At 51.7% G+C, this 15,998-nt stretch overlaps 1 protein-coding gene and 1 long non-coding RNA gene across 6 annotated transcripts in view; one reads left to right on the forward strand and one right to left on the reverse strand.

Annotated features, from left to right (window-relative positions):
• LOC127924958 (FH1/FH2 domain-containing protein 3-like) overlaps nucleotides 1-15,998 on the forward strand; it is an 85,449-nt gene that overhangs the window by 26,773 nt on the left and 42,678 nt on the right. The window lies entirely within an intron of this gene.
• LOC127924959 (uncharacterized) lies at nucleotides 7,271-10,944 on the reverse strand. 5 transcript variants are annotated; one of them, XR_008119415.1, is made up of 7 exons: nucleotides 10,392-10,944; nucleotides 9,986-10,213; nucleotides 9,228-9,359; nucleotides 8,706-8,797; nucleotides 8,312-8,521; nucleotides 8,110-8,267; nucleotides 7,271-7,507 (listed from the first exon to the last, which is right to left on the reverse strand). It is a non-coding gene; the product is annotated as an uncharacterized LOC127924959 (long non-coding RNA). The 5 variants fall into 5 exon arrangements; XR_008119416.1 differs by lacking the exon at nucleotides 7,271-7,507 and having other exon boundaries at nucleotides 8,233-8,291; nucleotides 8,338-8,521; XR_008119418.1 differs by lacking the exon at nucleotides 7,271-7,507 and having other exon boundaries at nucleotides 8,262-8,521; nucleotides 10,576-10,944.

Here is a 15,998-nt window from a genome sequence, read left to right on the forward strand (position 1 = left end):
TTCTTGGATAGCTCTTCTTCTCAGCCCTCTCAGCTGTTGTTGTGGACCCCCCCCCCCGGCATCCGCCTAGCGCCCCTCTTTAATGATGTGGTTTGGGACGAGGGCCGGGCTGTGTTTGGGTCAGGGTCACGTGTTGTTGCTGTGTGACTCATCTGCCCTGTTTATAACCCTGTATATACACACACCGTATCAGTATCCGAGGCATTAGCTAGTTTTACACCCGAGCCCAGTGGCCTTGAGACTCCATCCATAGCTCAGCCACTCCTCTGTCACTATATATCCTGTCTCTTTCCACTGTCTGACTCTCTCTGTGTCCTGTCTCTTTCTACGTATCCTGACTCTCTCACGTATCCTGTCTCTTTCTACGGCCTGACTCTCTCTGTGTCCTGTCTCTTTCTACGGCCTGACTCTCTACGTATCCTGTCTCTTTCTGCGGCCTGACTCTCTACGTATCCTGACTCTCTCTGTGTCCTGTCTCTTTCTACGGCCTGACTCTCTACGTATCCTGACTCTCTCTGTGTCCTGTCTCTTTCTACGGCCTGACTCTCTACGTATCCTGACTCTCTCTGTGTCCTGTCTCTTTCTACGGCCTGACTCTCTACGTATCCTGTCTCTTTCTGCGGCCTGACTCTCTACGTATCCTGACTCTCTCTGTGTCCTGTCTCTTTCTGCGGCCTGACTCTCTACGTATCCTGACTCTCTCTGTGTCCTGTCTCTTTCCACGGCCTGACTCTCTACGTATCCTGTCTCTTTCCACGGCCTGACTCTCTACGTATCCTGTCTCTTTCCACGGCCTGACTCTCTACGTATCCTGTCTCTTTCCACGGCCTGACTCTCTACGTATCCTGTCTCTTTCCACGGCCTGACTCTACGTATCCTGTCTCTTTCTACGGCCTGACTCTCTCTGTGTCCTGTCTCTTTCCGCGGCCTGACTCTCTCTGTATCCTGTCTCTTTCTACAGCCTGACTCTCTACGTGTCCTGACTCTACGTGTCCTGACTCTCTACGTGTCCTGACTCTCTACGTGTCCTGACTCTCTACGTGTCCTGACTCTCTACGTGTCCTGACTCTCTACGTATCCTGTCTCTTTCCGCGGCCTGACTCTCTACGTATCCTGTCTCTTTCCACGGTCTGACTCTCTACGTATCCTGTCTCTTTCCGCGGCCTGACTCTCTACGTATCCTGTCTCTTTCCGCGGCCTGACTCTCTACGTATCCTGTCTCTTTCTGCGGCCTGACTCTCTCTGTGTCCTGTCTCTTTCCGCGGCCTGACTCTCTCTGTATCCTGTCTCTTTCTACGGCCTGACTCTCTGTATCCTGTCTCTTTCTACGTGTCCTGACTCTCTACGTGTCCTGACTCTCTACGTGTCCTGACTCTCTACGTGTCCTGACTCTCTACGTGTCCTGACTCTCTACGTGTCCTGACTCTCTACGTGTCCTGACTCTCTACGTGTCCTGACTCTCTACGCGTCCTGACTCTCTACGCGTCCTGACTCTCTACGCGTCCTGACTCTCTACGCGTCCTGACTCTCTACGCGTCCTGACTCTCTACGCGTCCTGACTCTCTACGCGTCCTGACTCTCTACGCGTCCTGACTCTCTACGCGTCCTGACTCTCTACGCGTCCTGACTCTCTACGCGTCCTGACTCTCTACGCGTCCTGACTCTTTCTCTGCCATGCCTTCACCAAACAGACCTGGCCCAGGTTTAACCTGAGTCAGCGTCTCTTCTCTCTGCCGTGCCTTCACCTAACAGACCTGGCCCAGGTTTGACCTGAGTCAGTGTTTTATGTGTCTCACCCTGTCAGATAACAGGGCCCAGTATTGTTACAATGCTTTCCCCACCATGTGTTTCTAGAGAGCAGGTCACTATGTAATAACATTAACTTAAGCGCTTATCACAAATGGGAAAAGCTGGCAGGACTGACAGAGTTCTTCCTGACGTTGCTGCTCTTGGCGAGGCTCAGAACAGAACAGGCTGCTGTCCAATCAAATTAGCCCAGTTCCACACACCTCCTGAGGGAAAGATGGTATTGGGATGTTTTTTGGTGGATCTTTTCGTTGATTGGCCAATTGGTTTACTTTAAACCAATCAGGGGTTTGTGTTGTTGGTTGTCTTGGTTTCCGTTCCGTTCCAGTCAACTGACACATTGTACTGTAGTTGAATTCAACGCTTTAAGGAGTGGTTGTGTTGCCTTGAAGTTCATCTTGGTATCTCTGGGATCTCTGAGGTTGTAGCTAATCTTAGTAGTTCCAGAGGGTTTGTGTCATCAAAGGTAGCTGTGGGCGGGGTCTGTGGGCTGGGTAGCTGTGGGCTGGGTCTGTGGGCGGGGTCTGTAGGCTGGGTAGCTGTGGGCGGGGTAGCTGTGGGCGGGGTCTGTGGGCGGGGTCTGTAGGCGGGGTCTCTGGACTGGGTAGCTGTGGGCTCGGTCTCTGGGCTGTAGCTATGGGCTGGGTCTCTGGGCTGGGTCTCTGGGCTGGGTGTCTGGGCTGGGTCTCTGGGCTGTAGCTCTGGGCTGGGTGTCTGGGCTGTAACTATGGGCTGGGTCTCTGGGCTCGGTCTGTGGACTGGGTATACACGTCTATCTTCAGTGGGTTAGTGATGATCACAATCAGATGGCATTGTGCTGCTAAGCTGAGTAAAGTAGTGCCAGATGCCTAGCAGCAACAGCGGTAGCAGCCGAATCCTAGCCCTGTGGCCACAGCCATTATCACATTATCTATGAATGCTGAAAGCATTGTACGTCATCATATAGCGTGTCACGGTGCTACCGGGCTGAAAGAACACACTGTACGTCATCATATAGCGTGTCACGGTGCTACCGGGCTGAAAGAACACACTGTACGTCATCATATAGCGTATCACGGTGCTACCGGGCTGAAAGAACACACCGTACGTCATCATATAGCGTGTCACGGTGCTACCGGGCTGAAAGAACACACTGTACGTCATCATATAGCGTATCACGGTGCTACCGGGCTGAAAGAACACACTGTACGTCATCATATAGCGTGTCACGGTGCTACCGGGCTGAAAGAACACACTGTTCGTCATCATATAGCGTGTCACGGTGCTACCGGGCTGAAAGAACACACTGTACGTCATCATATAGCGTGTCACGGTGCTACCGGGCTGAAAGAACACACTGTACGTCATCATATAGCGTATCACGGTGCTACCGGGCTGAAAGAACACACTGTACGTCATCATATAGCGTGTCACGGTGCTACCGGGCTGAAAGAACACACTGTACGTCATCATATAGCGTGTCACGGTGCTACCGGGCTGAAAGAACACACTGTACGTCATCATATAGCGTATCACGGTGCTACCGGGCTGAAAGAACACACTGTACGTCATCATATAGCGTATCACGGTGCTACCGGGCTGAAAGAACACACTGTACGTCATCATATAGCGTATCACGGTGCTACCGGGCTGAAAGAACACACTGTACGTCATCATATAGCGTGTCACGGTGCTACCGGGCTGAAAGAACACACTGTACGTCATCATATAGCGTGTCACGGTGCTACCGGGCTGAAAGAACACACTGTACGTCATCATATAGCGTGTCACGGTGCTACCGGGCTGAAAGAACACACTGTACGTCATCATATAGCGTATCACGGTGCTACCGGGCTGAAAGAACACACTGTACGTCATCATATAGCGTATCACGGTGCTACCGGGCTGAAAGAACACACTGTACGTCATCATATAGCGTATCACGGTGCTACCGGGCTGAAAGAACACACTGTACGTCATCATATAGCGTATCACGGTGCTACCGGGCTGAAAGAACACACTGTTGGCCAAGAGGGTTTATGTAGACTAGGGATAACTGTCTCTCGGGGTCTAGACTAGTGGAACTGTCTCTCGGGGTCTAGACTAGTGGAACTGTCTCTCGGGGTCTAGACTAGTGGAACTGTCTCTCGGGGTCTAGACTAGTGGAACTGTCTCTCGGGGTCTAGACTAGTGGAACTGTCTCTCGGGGTCTAGACTAGTGGAACTGTCTCTCGGGGTCTAGACTAGTGGAACTGTCTCTCGGGGTCTAGACTAGTGGAACTGTCTCTCGGGGTCTAGACTAGTGGAACTGTCTCTCGGGGTCTAGACTAGGGAACTGTCTCTCGGGGTCTAGACTAGGGAACTGTCTCTCGGGGTCTAGACTAGGGAACTGTCTCTCGGGGTCTAGACTAGGGAACTGTCTCTCGGGGTCTAGACTAGGGAACTGTCTCTCGGGGTCTAGACTAGGGAACTGTCTCTCGGGGTCTAGACTAGTGGAACTGTCTCTCGGGGTCTAGACTAGTGGAACTGTCTCTCGGGGTCTAGACTAGTGGAACTGTCTCTCGGGGTCTAGACTAGTGGAACTGTCTCTCGGGGTCTAGACTAGTGGAACTGTCTCTCGGGGTCTAGACTAGTGGAACTGTCTCTCGGGGTCTAGACTAGTGGAACTGTCTCTCGGGGTCTAGACTAGTGGAACTGTCTCTCGGGGTCTAGACTAGTGGAACTGTCTCTCGGGGTCTAGACTAGTGGAACTGTCTCTCGGGGTCTAGACTAGTGGAACTGTCTCTCGGGGTCTAGACTAGTGGAACTGTCTCTCGGGGTCTAGACTAGTGGAACTGTCTCTCGGGGTCTAGACTAGTGGAACTGTCTCTCGGGGTCTAGACTAGTGGAACTGTCTCTCGGGGTCTAGACTAGTGGAACTGTCTCTCGGGGTCTAGACTAGTGGAACTGTCTCTCGGGGTCTAGACTAGTGGAACTGTCTCTCGGGGTCTAGACTAGTGGAACTGTCTCTCGGGGTCTAGACTAGTGGAACTGTCTCTCGGGGTCTAGACTAGGGAACTGTCTCTCGGGGTCTAGACTAGGGAACTGTCTCTCGGGGTCTAGACTAGGGGAACTGTCTCTCGGGGTCTAGACTAGGGAACTGTCTCTCGGGGTCTAGACTAGGGAACTGTCTCTCGGGGTCTAGACTAGGGATAACTGTCTCTCGGGGTCTAGACTAGGGATAACTGTCTCTCGGGGTCTAGACTAGGGATAACTGTCTCTCGGGGTCTAGACTAGGATAACTGTCTCTCGGGGTCTAGACTAGTGGAACTGTCTCTCGGGGTCTAGACTAGTGGAACTGTCTCTCGGGGTCTAGACTAGTGGAACTGTCTCTCGGGGTCTAGACTAGTGGAACTGTCTCTCGGGGTCTAGACTAGGGAACTGTCTCTCGGGGTCTAGACTAGGGAACTGTCTCTCGGGGTCTAGACTAGGGGAACTGTCTCTCGGGGTCTAGACTAGTGGAACTGTCTCTCGGGGTCTAGACTAGGGGAACTGTCTCTCGGGGGTCTAGACTAGTGGAACTGTCTCTCGGGGTCTAGACTAGTGGAACTGTCTCTCGGGGTCTAGACTAGTGGAACTGTCTCTCGGGGTCTAGACTAGGGGAACTGTCTCTCGGGGTCTAGACTAGTGGAACTGTCTCTCGGGGTCTAGACTAGTGGAACTGTCTCTCGGGGTCTAGACTAGTGGAACTGTCTCTCGGGGTCTAGACTAGTGGAACTGTCTCTCGGGGTCTAGACTAGGGAACTGTCTCTCGGGGTCTAGACTAGGGAACTGTCTCTCGGGGTCTAGACTAGGGGAACTGTCTCTCGGGTCTAGACTAGGGAACTGTCTCTCGGGGTCTAGACTAGTGGAACTGTCTCTCGGGGTCTAGACTAGTGGAACTGTCTCTCGGTGTCTAGACTAGTGGAACTGTCTCTCGGTGTCTAGACTAGTGGAACTGTCTCTCGGTGTCTAGACTAGTGGAACTGTCTCTCGGGGTCTAGACTAGTGGAACTGTCTCTCGGGGTCTAGACTAGTGGAACTGTCTCTCGGGGTCTGCAGTGAGTCTGGTATATCGCTAGATGTCATAGTTGAAGTGTGCCTATGATGAAAATTACAGGTCTCATCTTTTTAAGTGGGAGAACTTGCACAATTGGTGGCTGACTAAATACTTTTTTGCCCCACTGTATCACCAGGTAGGTGTTAACGGACTCCTATAACTGTAGACTGGGTAGACTGGGTAGGGCTACGGTATATCACCAGGTAGGTGGTAACAGACTCCTATAACTGTAGACTGGGTAGACTGGGTAGGGCTACGGTATATCACCAGGTAGGTGGTAACAGACTCCTATAACTGTAGACTGGGTAGGGCTACGGTATATCACCAGGTAGGTGGTAACAGACTCCTATAACTGTAGACTGGGTAGGGTTACGGTATATCACCAGGTAGGTGGTAACATACTCCTATAACTGTAGACTGGGTAGGGCTACGGTATATCACCAGGTAGGTGGTAACAGACTCCTATAACTGTAGACTGGGTAGGGCTACGGTATATCACCAGGTAGGTGGTAACAGACTCCTATAACTGTAGACTGGGTAGACTGGGTAGGGCTACGGTATATCACCAGGTAGGTGGTAACAGACTCCTATAACTGTAGACTGGGTAGACTGGGTAGGGCTACAGTATATCACCAGGTAGGTGGTAACAGGCTCCAGCAGCTTTGAAGGAGTGACTTGCCAAACGATCAGATTTCTTTATCAGTCTGGCCTTCGACAGCTGCTGAACCAAACCTATTTACTGCGTCCCCAATGGCACCACAGTCCCCTTTTGTAGTGCACTACTTTTGATCAGGACCAATAAGGAATAGGGTGCACTACTTTTGACCAGGACCAATAGGGAATAGGGTGCACTACTGTTGACCAGGACCAATAAGGAATAGGGTGCACTACTGTTGACCAGGACCAATAGGGTGCACTACTGTTGACCAGGACCAATAGGGTGCACTACTGTTGACCAGGACCAATAGGGTGCACTACTGTTGACCAGGACCAATAGGGTGCACTACTGTTGACCAGGACCAATAGGGAATAGGGTGCACTACTGTTGACCAGGACCAATAGGGAATAGGGTTCCATTTGAGATTCATCCCTTGGCCTCGGCATCGGTCCTCCCAGATTGTGGGAATAATTCAGATTGTTCTGTTCTGCAACATGTTTGGCAGCTCATACAAGAATGCTGTTATTTTTAATGACCCGGGTCTCTGCGTTGTTTTCTGGGCTGTTTCCTTATACGGAGCTTTGTTTTTATGTATTGAGCCTTACCTTGACACTGGTTGTATGTACTTTTGACCAGAGTCCGTAGTGCGCTATTAAGGGAATAGAGTGCAGTTTGGGAGACTGCCTGGACCACCAGAGTAATGACTTATTTCACATCTGTGATCTTTGACCTTTTAGGTCCTGTCTGCCGCTGCTCTTGGATCGTTAAGTCTACAGAGGGTCTTCTACCAGCCTTCAGTGTCTTTAACCTCAGCAGAGGGTCTCCTGCCAGCCTTCAGTGACTTTATCCTCAGCAGAGGGTCTTCTACCAGCCTTCAGTCTCAGTGGCTTTAACCTCAGCAGAGGGTCTTCTACCAGCCTTCAGTCTCAGTGGCTTTAACCTCAGCAGAGGGTCTTCTACCAGCCTTCAGTCTCAGTGGCTTTAACCTCAGCAGAGGGTCTCCTGCCAGCCTTCAGTGACTTTATCCTCAGCAGAGGGTCTTCTACCAGCCTTCAGTCTCAGTGGCTTTAACCTCAGCAGAGGGTCTTCTACCAGCCTTCAGTCTCAGTGGCTTTAACCTCAGCAGAGGGTCTTCTACCAGCCTTCAGTGACTTTAACCTCAGCAGAGGGTCTTCTACCAGCCTTCAGTGTCTTTAACCTCAGCAGAGGGTCTTCTACCAGCCTTCAGTGTCTTTAACCTCAGCAGAGGGTCTTCTACCAGCCTTCAGTCTCAGTGACTTTAACCTCAGCAGAGGGTCTTCTACCAGCCTTCAGTGTCTTTAACCTCAGCAGAGGGTCTTCTACCAGCCTTCAGTCTCCGTGTCTTTAACCTCAGCAGAGGGTCTTCTACCAGCCTTCAGTGTCTTTAACCTCAGCAGAGGGTCTTCTACCAGCCTTCAGTCTCTGTGTCTTTAACCTCAGCAGAGGGTCTTCTACCTGCCTTCAGTCTCAGTGACTTTAACCTCAGCAGAGGGTCTTCTACCAGCCTTCAGTGTCTTTAACCTCAGCAGAGGGTCTTCTACCAGCCTTCAGTGTCAGTGACTTTAACCTCAGCAGAGGGTCTCCTACCAGCCTTCAGTCTCCGTGTCTTTAACCTCAGCAGAGGGTCTTCTATCAGCCTTCAGTCTCAGTGACTTTAACCTCAGCAGAGGGTCTTCTACCAGCCTTCAGTCTCAGTGACTTTAACCTCAGCAGAGGGTCTTCTACCTGCCTTCAGTCTGTGTCTTTATCCTCAGCAGAGGGTCTTCTACCAGCCTTCAGTCTCAGTGACTTTAACCTCAGCAGAGGGTCTTCTACCAGCCTTCAGTCTCAGTGACTTTAACCTCAGCAGAGGGTCTTCTACCAGCCTTCAGTCTCAGTGACTTTAACCTCAGCAGATGGTCTCCTACCAGCCTTCAGTCTCCGTGTCTTTAACCTCAGCAGAGGGTCTTCTACCAGCCTTCAGTCTCAGTGGCTTTAACCTCAGCAGAGGGTCTTCTACCAGCCTTCAGTCTCAGTGACTTTAACCTCAGCAGAGGGTCTTCTACCAGCCTTCAGTCTCAGTGTCTTTAACCTCAGCAGAGGGTCTTCTACCAGCCTTCAGTCTCAGTGTCTTTAACCTCAGCAGAGGGTCTTCTACCAGCCTTCAGTCTCAGTGTCTTTAACCTCAGCAGAGGGTCTCCTACCAGCCTTCAGTCTCAGTGACTTTAACCTCAGCAGAGGGTCTTCTACCAGCCTTCAGTCTCAGTGGCTTTAACCTCAGCAGAGGGTCTTCTACCAGCCTTCAGTCTCAGTGACTTTAACCTCAGCAGAGGGTCTTCTACCAGCCTTCAGTGACTTTAACCTCAGCAGAGGGTCTTCTACCAGCCTTCAGTGACTTTAACCTCAGCAGAGGGTCTTCTACCAGCCTTCAGTGTCTTTAACCTCAGCAGAGGGTCTTCTACCTGCCTTCAGTCTCAGTGGCTTTAACCTCAGCAGAGGGTCTTCTACCAGCCTTCAGTCTCCGTGTCTTTAACCTCAGCAGAGGGTCTTCTACCAGCCTTCAGTGACTTTAACCTCAGCAGAGGGTCTTCTACCAGCCTTCAGTCTCAGTGACTTTAACCTCAGCAGAGGGTCTTCTACCAGCCTTCAGTGACTTTAACCTCAGCAGAGGGTCTTCTACCAGCCTTCAGTGTCAGTGACTTTAACCTCAGCAGAGGGTCTTCTACCAGCCTTCAGTGACTTTAACCTCAGCAGAGGGTCTTCTACCAGCCTTCAGTCTCAGTGACTTTAACCTCAGCAGAGGGTCTTCTACCAGCCTTCAGTCTCAGTGACTTTAACCTCAGCAGAGGGTCTTCTACCAGCCTTCAGTCTCAGTGGCTTTAACCTCAGCAGAGGGTCTTCTACCAGCCTTCAGTGACTTTAACCTCAGCAGAGGGTCTTCTACCAGCCTTCAGTGACTTTAACCTCAGCAGAGGGTCTTCTACCAGCCTTCAGTGACTTTAACCTCAGCAGAGGGTCTTCTACCAGCCTTCAGTCTCAGTGTCTTTAACCTCAGCAGATGGTCTCCTACCAGCCTTCAGTCTCAGTGGCTTTAACCTCAGCAGAGGGTCTTCTACCTGCCTTCAGTCTCAGTGACTTTAACCTCAGCAGAGGGTCTTCTACCTGCCTTCAGTCTCAGTGACTTTAACCTCAGCAGAGGGTCTTCTACCAGCCTTCAGTCTCAGTGACTTTAACCTCAGCAGAGGGTCTTCTACCTGCCTTCAGTCTCAGTGACTTTAACCTCAGCAGAGGGTCTTCTACCAGCCTTCAGTCTCAGTGTCTTTAACCTCAGCAGAGGGTCTTCTACCTGCCTTCAGTCTCAGTGTCTTTAACCTCAGCAGAGGGTCTTCTACCAGCCTTCAGTCTCAGTGACTTTAACCTCAGCAGAGGGTCTTCTACCAGCCTTCAGTATCAGTGACTTTAACCTCAGCAGAGGGTCTTCTACCAGCCTTCAGTCTCAGTGACTTTAACCTCAGCAGAGGGTCTTCTACCAGCCTTCAGTCTCCGTGTCTTTAACCTCAGCAGAGGGTCTTCTACCAGCCTTCAGTCTGTGTCTTTAACCTCAGCAGAGGGTCTTCTACCTGCCTTCAGTCTCAGTGACTTTAACCTCAGCAGAGGGTCTTCTACCAGCCTTCAGTCTCAGTGACTTTAACCTCAGCAGAGGGTCTTCTACCAGCCTTCAGTGTCAGTGACTTTAACCTCAGCAGAGGGTCTTCTACCAGCCTTCAGTCTCAGTGACTTTAACCTCAGCAGAGGGTCTTCTACCAGCCTTCAGTGTCAGTGACTTTAACCTCAGCAGAGGGTCTTCTACCAGCCTTCAGTGACTTTAACCTCAGCAGAGGGTCTTCTACCAGCCTTCAGTCTCAGTGACTTTAACCTCAGCAGAGGGTCTTCTACCAGCCTTCAGTCTCAGTGACTTTAACCTCAGCAGAGGGTCTTCTACCAGCCTTCAGTCTCAGTGACTTTAACCTCAGCAGAGGGTCTTCTACCAGCCTTCAGTCTCAGTGGCTTTAACCTCAGCAGAGGGTCTTCTACCAGCCTTCAGTCTCAGTGACTTTAACCTCAGCAGAGGGTCTTCTACCAGCCTTCAGTCTCAGTGACTTTAACCTCAGCAGAGGGTCTTCTACCAGCCTTCAGTCTCAGTGACTTTAACCTCAGCAGAGGGTCTTCTACCAGCCTTCAGTCTCAGTGACTTTAACCTCAGCAGAGGGTCTTCTACCAGCCTTCAGTCTCAGTGACTTTAACCTCAGCAGAGGGTCTTCTACCAGCCTTCAGTCTCAGTGACTTTAACCTCAGCAGAGGGTCTTCTACCAGCCTTCAGTCTCAGTGACTTTAACCTCAGCAGAGGGTCTTCTACCAGCCTTCAGTCTCAGTGACTTTAACCTCAGCAGAGGGTCTCCTACCAGCTTTCAGTCTCAGTGACTTTAACCTCAGCAGAGGGTCTCCTACCAGCCTTCAGTCTCAGTGTCTTTAACCTCAGCAGAGGGTCTTCTACCAGCCTTCAGTCTCAGTGACTTTAACTTCAGCAGAGGGTCTCCTACTAGCCTTCAGTCTCAGTGACTTTAACCTCAGCAGAGGGTCTTCTACCAGCCTTCAGTCTCAGTGACTTTAACCTCAGCAGAGGGTCTTCTACCTGCCTTCAGTCTCAGTGACTTTAACCTCAGCAGAGGGTCTTCTACCTGCCTTCAGTCTCAGTGACTTTAACCTCAGCAGAGGGTCTTCTACCTGCCTTCAGTCTCAGTGACTTTAACCTCAGCAGAGGGTCTCCTACCAGCCTTCAGTGTCTTTAACCTCAGCAGAGGGTCTCCTACCAGCCTTCAGTGACTTTAACCTCAGCAGAGGGTCTTCTACCAGCCTCTCTCCCTCCCTCTTTGTGTAGGAACATGCAGAGTGTGGGTTTAAAAACGATTTTGAAATCATTTAAAATGCAGTATATGTGCTTGATTGAGCTTGCCTGACTTAATAATAGTCAATAAAATAGTCCCAAAACTGGGGTTAGATCCACCTCTCTGAAGAGACTGACTGGGGGTTAGAGCCACCGCTTTGAAGAGACTGACTGGGGGTTAGATCCACCGCTCTGGAGAGACTGACTGGGGGTTAGATACACCGCTCTGGAGAGACTGACTGGGGTTAGATACACCGCTCTGGAGAGACTGACTGGGGTTAGAGACACCGCTCTGGAGAGACTGACTGGGGTTAGAGACACCGCTCTGGAGAGACTGACTGGGGGTTAGAGACACCGCTCTGGAGAGACTGACTGGGGTTAGAGACACCGCTCTGGAGAGACTGACTGGGGGTTAGAGACACCGCTCTGGAGAGACTGACTGGGGGTTAGAGACACCGCTCTGGAGAGACTGACTGGGGTTAGAGACACCGCTCTGGAGAGACTGACTGGGGTTAGAGACACCGCTCTGGAGAGACTGACTGGGGGTTAGAGACACCGCTCTGGAGAGACTGACTGGGGGTTAGAGACACCGCTCTGGAGAGACTGACTGGGGTTAGATCAACCAAATATATTAGCCACAGACAACCCTCCCTGACACCAGAATGAATGTCTCTCTCTTGGCTATTAGTACCTGCCTTCACCCTCTCCTCCTCCCGGGCCCCTCTGGGCTCATCTCACCCTGACTAAACTCATTGTGTCTGACTCTAGGAATGTGCTGATCCTCTAGAGACTCTGCTCTGCTCACAAGTGTTATCTTTCTCTCTCTCTCTATCTTGCTCTGATCTGACCTCGCTCTTTTCTGACCATGATTCCGTCAGGGAATGAGAAGGTAGCAGGATGGTGGTTCCGTCAGGGGAATGAGAAGGTAGCAGGATGGTGGTTCCGCCAGGGGAATGAGAAGGTAGCAGGATGGTGGTTCCGCCAGGGAATGAGAAGGTAGCAGGATGGTGGTTCCTTCAGGGGAATGAGAAGGTAGTGGGATGGTGGTTCCGTCAGGGGAATGAGAAGGTAGCAGGATGGTGGTTCTGTCAGGGGAATGAGAAGGTAGCAGGATGGTGGTTCCGTCAGGGGAATGAGAAGGTAGCGGGATGGTGGTTCCGTCAGGAGAATGAGAAGGTAGCGGGATGGTGGTTCCGTCAGGGGAATGAGAAGGTAGCGGGATGGTGGTTCCGTCAGGGGAATGAGAAGGTAGCGGGATGGTGGTTCCGTCAGGGGAATGAGAAGGTAGCGGGATGGTGGTTCTGTCAGGGGAATGAGAAGGTAGCAGGATGGTGGTTCTGTCAGGGGAATGAGAAGGTAGCAGGATGGTGGTTCTGTCAGGGGAATGAGAAGGTAGCAGGATGGTGGTTCCGTCAGGGGAATGAGAAGGTAGCAGGATGGTGGTTCCGTCAGGGAATGAGAAGGTAGCAGGATGGTGGTTCCGTCAGGGGAATGAGAAGGTAGCAGGATGGTGGTTCTGTCAGGGAATGAGAAGGTAGCAGGATGGTGGTTCTGTCAGGGGAATGAGAAGGTAGCAGGATGGTTCTGTCAGGGGAATGAGAAGGTAGCAGGATGGTGGTTCCGTCAGGGGAATGAGAAGGTAGCAGGATGGTGGTTCTCAGGGGAATGAGAAGGTAGCAGGATGGTTCCGTCAGGGGAATGAGAAGGTAGCAGGATGGTGGTTCCGTCAGGGAATGAGAAGGTAGCAGGATGGTGGTTCCGTCAGGGAATGAGAAGGTAGCAGGATGGTGGTTCTGTCAGGGGAATGAGAAGGTAGCAGGGGTGGTTCCGTCAGGGGAATGAGAAGGTAGCAGGATGGTGGTTCCGTCAGGGGAATGAGAAGGTAGCAGGATGGTGGTTCCGTCAGGGGAATGAGAAGGTAGCAGGATGGTGGTTCTGTCAGGGGAATGAGAAGGTAGCAGGATGGTTCTGTCAGGGGAATGAGAAGGTAGCAGGATGGTGGTTCCGTCAGGGGAATGAGAAGGTAGCAGGATGGTGGTTCCGTCAGGGGAATGAGAAGGTAGCAGGATGGTTCCGTCAGGGGAATGAGAAGGTAGCAGGATGGTGGTTCCGTCAGGGGAATGAGAAGGTAGCAGGATGGTGGTTCCGTCAGGGGAATGAGAAGGTAGCAGGATGGTTCTGTCAGGGGAATGAGAAGGTAGCAGGATGGTTCTGTCAGGGGAATGAGAAGGTAGCAGGATGGTGGTTCCGCCAGGGGAATGAGAAGGTAGCAGGATGGTTCCGCCAGGGGAATGAGAAGGTAGCAGGATGGTTCCGTCAGGGGAATGAGAAGGTAGCAGGATGGTTCCGTCAGGGGAATGAGAAGGTAGCAGGATGGTTCCGTCAGGGGAATGAGAAGGTAGCAGGATGGTGGTTCCGCCAGGGGAATGAGAAGGTAGCAGGATGGTGGTTCCGTCAGGGGAATGAGAAGGTAGCAGGATGGTGGTTCCGCCAGGGGAATGAGAAGGTAGCAGGATGGTGGTTCCGTCAGGGGAATGAGAAGGTAGCAGGATGGTGGTTCCGTCAGGGGAATGAGAAGGTAGCAGGATGGTGGTTCCGTCAGGGGAATGAGAAGGTAGCAGGATGGTGGTTCCGCCAGGGGAATGAGAAGGTAGCAGGATGGTGGTTCCGCCAGGGGAATGAGAAGGTAGCGGGATGGTGGTTCCGTCAGGGGAATGAGAAGGTAGCAGGATGGTGGTTCCGTCAGGGAATGAGAAGGTAGCGGGATGGTGGTTCCGTCAGGGGAATGAGAAGATAGCAGGATGATGGTTCCGTCAGGGATGGTGGTTCCGGGATGGTGGTTCCGTCAGGGAATGAGAAGGTAGCGGGATGGTGGTTCCGTCAGGGGAATGAGAAGGTAGCGGGATGGTGGTTCCGTCAGGGAAATGAGAAGGTAGCGGGATGGTGGTTCCGTCAGGGAATGAGAAGGTAGCAGGATGGTGGTTCCGTCATGGTGGGGAATGAGAAGGTAGCAGGATGGTGGTTCTGTCAGGGGAATGAGAAGGTAGCAGGATGGTGGTTCTGTCAGGGGAATGAGAAGGTAGCAGGATGGTGGTTCCGTCAGGGGAATGAGAAGGTAGCAGGATATGGATAATGTAGTAGATTATAGATGTCCTGTCTGTGTCTGATGTCCTAGCTGTAATGTCTGTGGTTAATTCAGTATATTGGACTCCTGAGACATGTATCTGATGCCCACATGCGTAAAGGAAAAAGCCCAGGGCACAGAAATGAGAAAAGGCCGAGCTGAAAATAGTTGGTCCTCATCCGTGTGTCAGACTCTTTATTTATAAACTCTGACTTGGGAAAAGATTTCTACTGCTGATCGCCGGTCCCAAATGGAAACCTATTGCCTATATAGTGTATAGTGGCCCATAGGGCTCTGGTCAATAGTAGTGCACTATATAGAATAGGATTCCATAGGGCTCTGGTCAATAGTAGTGCATGGAATAGGGTTCCATAGGGCTCTGGTCAATAGTAGTCAATAGAGGACTTGGCATGGCTGTTATCATATTATATAATATTAGACTGATGTAATCGCATCACAGGGCCTGTGAAGAGGACTTGGCATCGCTGTTATCATATTATAATATTAGACTGATGTAATCAATCAATGTGTATTTATTACATTTACATTTAAGTCATTTAGCAGACGCTCTTATCCAGAGCGACTTACAAATTGGTGCATTCATATAAAGTGAGTGCTGAACAGAAACCCAGTCTAAAACCTCAAACAGCAATACAGATGTAGAACCATTTCCCACCAGTCTCTCTTGTTATTGTATTGAGTACTGTAGCCTACTGCTGGGTCAGCCACTGTCACATGACGAGGCCGGTCCACTGTCACATGACGAGGCCAGTCCACTGTAGCCTACTGCTGGGTCAGCCACTGTCACATGACGAGGCCAGTCCACTGTCACATGACGAGGCCAGTCCCTACTGCTGGGTCAGCCACTGTCACATGACGAGGCCAGTCCACTGTCACCTACTGCCTGGGTCAGCCACTGTCACATGACGAGGCCAGTAGAGAGTCCACTGTCACATGACGAGGCCAGTCCACTGTCCACTGTCACTGCTGGGTCAGCCACTGTCACATGACGAGGCCAGTCCACTGTCACATGACGAGGCCAGTCCACTGTCAGCCTACTGCTGGGCCAGTCACAGAGGCCAGTAGAGAGCGCTCCACTGTCACATGACGAGGCCAGTAGAGAGCGCTCCACTGTCACATGACGAGGCCAGTAGAGAGCGCTCCACTGTCACATGACGAGGCCAGTAGAGAGCGCTCCACTGATGACGAGGCCAGTAGAGAGCGCTCCACTGTCGCACGACGAGGCCAGTAGAGAGCGCTCCACTGTCGCATGACGAGGCCAGTAGAGAGCGCTCCACTGTCGCATGACGAGGCCAGTAGAGAGCGCTCCACTGTCACATGACGAGGCCAGTAGAGAGCGCTCCACTGTCGCATGACGAGGCCAGTAGAGAGCGCTCCACTGTCGCACGACGAGGCCAGTAGAGAGCGC

The sequence above is a fragment of the Oncorhynchus keta genome, unplaced genomic scaffold (assembly GCF_023373465.1).
Source record: "Oncorhynchus keta strain PuntledgeMale-10-30-2019 unplaced genomic scaffold, Oket_V2 Un_contig_4826_pilon_pilon, whole genome shotgun sequence".
Classification (NCBI taxonomy): Eukaryota; Metazoa; Chordata; class Actinopteri; order Salmoniformes; family Salmonidae; genus Oncorhynchus; species Oncorhynchus keta.